Source organism: Grammomys surdaster, unplaced genomic scaffold (genome assembly GCF_004785775.1).
Source record: "Grammomys surdaster isolate TR1022 unplaced genomic scaffold, NIH_TR_1.0 131, whole genome shotgun sequence".
NCBI lineage: Eukaryota > Metazoa > Chordata > Mammalia > Rodentia > Muridae > Grammomys > Grammomys surdaster.
The window spans coordinates 2,914,356-2,921,782 of NW_021604589.1; the positions used below are offsets into that span (position 1 = coordinate 2,914,356).

At 42.2% G+C, this 7,427-nt stretch overlaps 1 protein-coding gene across 3 annotated transcripts in view; it reads left to right on the forward strand.

Annotated features, from left to right (window-relative positions):
* The window catches only part of Vegfd (vascular endothelial growth factor D), a 28,574-nt gene that overhangs the window by 850 nt on the left and 20,297 nt on the right, over positions 1-7,427 (forward strand). The window lies entirely within an intron of this gene.

A 7,427-nucleotide genomic window follows, 5' to 3' on the forward strand; every position in this document is an offset into this window, starting at 1 on the left:
GGTTTTGCTCATTACCAATTACCAATTGCTACTATCCAGGAAAAAAAATGTTTTCTTGGGGTTTGTTTTTGTTTTCTGTGCTTCTGCTTTAGAAAAAAAAATGGGTCTAAGGTTAAGCAGTCAGCAAATCTTTGGTTCTGTGAGCAAGCATCAAGGACAGCCCAAGACATGGAGAACCATGCAAAAAGGACGAACTAGGGGCCTACTGACTGCTAGAATAACATTTTCACTCCATGTTTTGTATCTTTCAAGCCTTTTTAGTTTTGAAAAGGACTCAGACTCAGATGCAATTGTTTTGACTGGAATGCTACTAATTCATGACTGATATAGAAATCTCTGGCTCTGAACAGACAAAAATCAGATGTGGGCTTGAGTTTTGTGGCTTGCATTTTCAATAGAGGGGAGCATATCACCCCCCAGAGGGGAAAGTTAGTTCATGAGGATGTGAGCTGTTTTACATGGGAAGCACCATATGCATATAGTCCATAAACAGGTAGTAATTCTGCATCCAGGTTTCATGGGACAAGACTAACAGGCGCCATTGACAGTCTTCACCCTGTCAGCTATACTCAAAAGTGGATCCCCTTTTCCCTGCAGCCTGACTTTGAGGTCCAATATCAAGGCTGGTGGGAGTCAGGTAGAGCTGAGAAATGTCCTTTCTGCCACGTGTATTTTGGACTCTCAAAGCTTGAAAGATTCAGGCTGCTATACAGAAGCCTTTTCTACTTCAGCATGATGCTGTTCGACATTTCATTAACACCAGTCTTCAACCCTACGCCCCAGTGAAGTTGTCCCTGTTTGGAATTTACTCTTTTATAGACACAGCTACCAGAATCCTCTGTGTCCTGGGCACATTGAAGTTTTAAATTTACTGCTTCCATTTTAGTTTCTTGAATGGGGCAGTGAGGAAAAACCGACTGGATTTTCATGTGATAGAAAACATGCCCTAACAGATGGCAGATGTGCAATGTGTGTTTACTAACATGCCTTTCAATGTTCTTCTTCCATGCCCTTATATTTTCCCTTGAAAAATAAGGAAGCTACATCTAGTGAGTTTACAGCTACCTGGCCCCCAGCTAAATTACATTGTTTCTTATATGAAGTGCTGCCTGTAATTAAATAGAAGTTTGAGGATGCACATTACTGGGTGATGAAACATAATGACACGCATAATTTTGATTTATATAGTCTCTTCCCCCCACACCTCTTTAAATGAAAACAAGATCAAAGGTATCTATTAAAGTTGGTGTTTTTCTTATTTAAATTAAAATGTATCATAGAGACATATTCAGGGTAGGAATAGTTTAGGATACTGGTACTTGATTAGTTTTTGCCTTCGCATATAAGAATATGTCATTTGTTATACAAATCATCATGTGTTCTCCTAAGTACTGAATCTATAAGAGCATCCTTTTCTCCACTCTCCCTTTTCTGACCACATCTGTTCCAGAATAACTATGATGCTAAATCTATTTCCAGGTTGCTTCTTCCTCCTAATCTGAACTTAACTTCTTAGCTTAAATAATTATCCTGTTTATTCAGCTTAGACATGTAGTGACTGTGGTACTCTTCTATGAATCTGTGTTTATTTTTTTCTACTATAAGAATGTAGATAGCTACAAGTTTCCAGGACAAATGTCATTTGAGTGAAAGCCATCCTAATTTTGCTCTAGCCTTTCAGCTTATACTTGGAAAACTAGCTGTTTGGGGTCAACATTGCTTTGAACATGTGAGCTGAGGCAAATTTTTTTCCAAAATCTTAATACTTTCTTTGCGAAACAAAGATCTGGAGAGATGGTTCAGTGGTTAAGAGCACTTCTTACTGTTGCAGAAGACCCTGGTTCAGTTCTCAGTGGCTCCATAAGGCCAGTTACAGGGGATCTGATCCCTTCTTACCTGAGTGGACACCAGGCACAAGTGTGACACAATACATATATTCAGAAAAAGTACTCAGATACATAAAATAAATAAATCTTAAAAATTTTTAAATTAAAAACCCTGCCTGGGCTTGTTCCATTAATATAATCAGATTACTGACTAGATGTGGGATGTATTTCAGTTTCTGTTTTCTCAAGTTCTTTATACAGTTGAAATGAAGGGAGATAGTTTTCTAAGGTAGGCACCTCACAACAGCCTAGGTTATAGATCTAACCATACTATTGTACCCTCTAGATACTTACTAAATGATTCCCAACAGCTTTATGCTTTGCCATTTGCAATAACCTCTCCAGCATGACTTCTTGCTGCTTTAATAAATAATTGTTGTCACCAGGTATGTTGGGAGTCATTATAAGATGCTAGGTAAAGGTAGTATCTATAGACTTTTTTTCCACTGAGCAATGAGGATCTGTCAGTACAGCAGCAGAGGAGTCATTCTAGGTCATGGTAGCTCTCAGAACTCTTTTGGAAGAGTTTCTTTCTTCTTTAGCTTTGCTCTATACTATCGTTTAAGCCACCTCACTTATAATGCCTATAGATGGTAGAGTCATTCAGTGCCACATGAGATTTGAATAAGCCCCAAATCCACATGGCCCACAGGACTTCTTCACTATTGTGCCATTTGCCTTCTCTTGAAACTGTCTAAGAAGTAATTTGCATGGATAAGGCTGATGGGTACTACCTTCCATCTTTAATTCCAGAAAGCAAACCCATTCCTCCTACCTACCCCATTCTCACTCACAAAGTCATAAAGTCATATATGGGAGAGTTTGCTGGCTTTGTTCTTAGTCAGATGAACCAATGAGATCTTAGCGATTTTTCTGTTTCACCATGAGTTTTGTTGTAGCTTTTACATCATTCTAACATATTATGATACCCAAGATACACTAGAACCTTCTCTTACATCCTATGTGTAACACTTCCTTATTAATTTTTAACACCTGTGACTAAAATGTTGATATAAGCTTGTCACAAAGATAACTTGTGAAATAAAAACAATGAACCCATAAAGCACTATTAGTAAAAAGATCTGGAACTCTCAGGCACAAGTATTCCCACAAAGGTAGTAGAGAAATAGGAATGCAAAGGACAATAAAATTTTTCCTGAGTAATGTTTAGGGCAACTCTTTTTTTTTTTCTTTTAGATATTTGTTTTATTTTAAGCTTATCTGTGTCCGGGTATGTACACATAAGTGTGAGAGCCTGCAGAGGCCACAAGAGGGCGCTATATCCCCAAGAACTGGAATCACAGGAAGCTGTTAACCACCCGACAGGAAACCAAACTCCTGTTCTTTCCAACAGCAGTAAATACTTTTAAGCACTGGGCCATCTCTGCAGCCCAAATAATTCTTTTTTATCATGTGATATGAACAGAGGGTGGGAGTTTAGCATAATTGGGAATGAATTGAGGTGAAAGGAGATGGCAATAAAATTAGCCTTCCTGCTTGGGTTGCTTTTATGGTGGCAAATCCACTTTTCTCTCTCTTGTTTTTGGTTTTTATGGTCCTACTAAGATACTAGAGCATTATAAATCAAAATAAAGCCTGAAGCATCTTCAACATCATGAAGGCTTTGGCTTGTTGAGATGTCCTAACCCATAAAGACGCTCCTGAACCTCTCATTACAACTTTCCAATATTTAATAATTCATTATTTATTTTCATCAGGTGTTATTGACTATCTACTGTGTCTAGGATCTGAGAATGCAGCAAGAAATAAACCAATATTTCAGCTCCCTTGGAATGTGTATTTTGATTGTGCTTAGTGGAAGTGGACAATATGCAATCTATGATATATCAGGGACAATAATAATGAAAAGCGCTCAAGTGAAGGAGGGGGCACAGGATGCATGTGATCAAGAGGGAGATTCTTTTAAGTCATTTATGTCTGTACATAGTACTGCAAGAACTGAATGAGGCAGAGGCCACCCTCAGGGTAGTGGCTAAAGACGGAGGAGCTTGGATGTCCTGAGGATGAGCAAGAAAACTAGAATAACTGCTGGAAGGTGAACAGAGGTCAGAAGTGCAGTTGTCATGGTTCGAAAAGTAGCAGGGTGGGGTGAGGTCCATTAGAACTTTAGAGATGCTACAATTTTAATTTATGTGAATTTTATGCACCAGGTAACCTTGTTTTCATTAGTTCCAAACATTTAAAATGCAAGAGATCCTGCTTAACTCACAGGCTGTTCAAAAACAGACTGCACCCTGTGGCTCATGGGTCACAGTTTACACATCAGATTCAGTGTCATTACACTATTCTATTTTATTGATGGAATACATCTGTGACTGAAATTTGTGGTCTGTTTGTCCCTGTTGATTCCACCCTCACCATGAGGATGGCTGTTCAGCAGAGGAGTGTTTCATTGTTTTGTTTGCTGCAGTGTTCCTACCACCACTTTGCAAAGCCTATCACACTGTATTTATTGGCTGGTTGATAGACTAGTCTTGGAGGATTCTGAGATGGCTAGGTGAAAGACAACACTGGACAATCTCTGGTTGTCACCATGGCTCACCTGGTTTCATGATTTGTATAAAATCCAAAAGCATTATTAAGGCAATGTATTTATCCTTTTATTTTACTGTGAGCATGGGATAAGGTTTACACGACTGTGTCGAAGAATCCAGAAACGTCCTTCCAGCTCTAGGCCTTCAACAGGGAGTTCACTTCGAAAACCCAAAGTTAGGAAGTGAAGTGACTTTATCCCATTATTTCATCCTGATGGTCACAGAAAGCTACACAAAGCAGCATCTAGCCATACAGTGTCTATGCACAACTTCAGCACTCCCTTGTTTTTAATCTCTGAAAGCCTACAGAGGCCCTACCTATATTTTCATCTTGGTGCTATAGAAAGATGACAAAAATACTCTGGTCAGATACTGTCTTAGTGAGTTGCTCAGGAAACCCTTTCTCCCTGGGAGAAGGAAAGCTGTACATTCAGCTCAGTAAACATGTGTGGAATGTCTTCCATGTGCCAAGCACATGAGTGGATATGATGCTTTTTATAAAATAAAGATGTCTTAGTCATTTTTATGTCTTACCAACCTCTGGGGAGCTCACTTTGGCCTGTATAATGGATTATTTTAATGCCTGAAACTGTTAAGTAATACTATAATTTCTTTTTAAAAGTTTATTTATGCTTCTCTCATATTTTACATCTCAACTGCAATTTCTCTTCCCAGTCTTTCCCTCCCAACTCCTTTCTCCCCCAGATCCACTCATCTGTTTCCCTTCAAAACAAGGCAGGCCTCCTGGAGATATCAACAAAACATGGTATATCAAGTTGCAATAAGACTAGGCACCTCCCCTCGTATTAAGGCTGGATGAGGCAACCCAGTAAGAGAAGGATCCCCAAAGCAGGCAAAAAATAGTATCAGAGACAGCCCCTGCTCCTACTGTTAGGAGTCCCACAAGAACACTAAGCTGCACACTGTAGCATATATGCAAAGGACCTAGGTCAGTGCCATGCAGGCTCCCGGATTGTTGGTTCTGTCCCTGTGAGCCCCTATGATCCCTGGTAAGTTGATTCTGTGGGCCATGTTCTCCTGGTGTCCTTGAGCCCTCTGGCTCCTCCTATCCTTCCTCTCCCTCTTCTGCAGGATTCTCTGAGCTCTGCCTAATGTTTGACTAGGGATCTTTGCATCTGTTTCCATCGATTGCTAGGTGAAGCCTCTCTGATGGTGAGTATGCTAGGCTCTGGTATAAGAGTATAGCTAAGTATCATTAGGAATCATTTCACTGATTGATTGATTGCCAGTTGTGTTCACTCCTATCATAGGTCTCTAGATTATCCAGCCTCTGTGGCTCCTGGCCCTCCTGGCCTTCCAGGTAGTGTCAGACATGGGTTCCCTTTCCTGGACCCTTCCTGGTTCCCTCAAGTTGGACTAGTCATTACTTAGCCACTCCCACAACTTCTGTGTTACCTTTAAGCCAGCACTTCTTGACAGCAGTAAAAAAATGGAGGTCAAAGGATTGGTGGGTGGGTTAGTGTCCCAATACCTATACTTGCAAATTTGTGTAGTTACAGAAGGTAGCCAGTTCAGGATTCATATCCCCCATTGCTAGGAGTCTAAGTTGGGGTCATCTTCATAGATTCCTGGGAGTTTCCATTGCACTAGGTTTCTACCTCCATCCTGAAGTGGCTGGAGAGATGGCTCAGCCATTAAAAGCTAGTCTCACAACCCAAAATACTGTAATTTCTACAAAGTTTATTTCACCATTAACTGGATCTCACCAAATAACTATAGATAGCACTGGCATGTTGGAGTATTACTTTTTGAAAAAAAATTCAACATTTAAATAAAAATTATTTCAGGAGAGAGAAAAAATATTTTGCTGTTCTGTTGTGACTAAAACTCTTTAGAAAGTATAATTTTGATTGAATGAATATGAATAGCCACCTCAGACACAGAAAAAAGTTTAGTTCTGTGCTGCAGAGGGTCCCGTTTCCGGCAGGGGAATTAGGTTTTTATTTTTGTGGGGATTCATTGTGGGGACTAGGAAGGAAGAGGAAAGAGTCTGGTCCTTCACTGGGACCTTCCCTGAAGATGGTGAAGACAGGGACTCAGGAGAGACATGGACACTGAACAAAAATAAACAAACAAACTAAAGAAACAAGGGAGGGCAGAGTGAAAAGAGACGACCATGGGACAGAAAAAAACGCAGACAAGTAGGGAAGGGCTTAAAACTGAGGACAGAGGGCAGGAAAGACAAGGTTGTAGGGAAAAGAAAGGAGACACTCCTCCCTCCAAACCAGACTAGTGGGACCAGGGAGGGGGCTGGGTGAGGGGACTGGAGGCTTTGGAGGCCTCTGCGGGGCAGGAGAGTCCAGTCAGATACAAGGAATGGGCCCCTTGCCCCTGCCCCAGGGTTCGGGGTAGGGTAGGAGACTCGTGTCTCAGTGCTGCAGTGTGTGTGTGGGGGGGGACCGGCCCCTTCTCCTCCCCGCGCTTTGCTAAGTAAGGTACCGGCTCAGGAGAGGTCCCCAAGCGCACGGGGGTTGGGGGGGGCGGCAGAGGGGTGGAGTCCGAGAGGCTGACCACTTGCCTCCAATCTGTGACGCAAGTGGGCGTGGCCTAGACTACTATCGGCCCCGCCCCTCGCGCGTCCCTTATCTCCAGCCTCCCCTACATCCTGCATCCAGCGTCCCGGTGCCTGTGCGCCCACCGCCCACATGATACTCTCCAGCATTCATTTGGTGCTGTTGAAAGTCAGGCTTGCCCAGGCAGAGCCCAGCCCCAAATCTTCGTCCTCCCCGGCCGCACCCCCTCCGGCCACGTTCAGAGTTGTCCTAGACCTTGGTGCGGTGTGACTCTGGAACCTGTAGTCTCTGCATCTGTTTCTACCAATAGCTGGGAGAAGCCTCTCTGATGACAATAGGCTAGGGATCAATCTATGAGTATAGCAGAATATCATTTTTTATCCTAGGTCCCTGTACTGTCCAGCCTCTGGGTCCTAGCCTACCAGGCTGCTGTGTCAGGGACCTACCTTTCT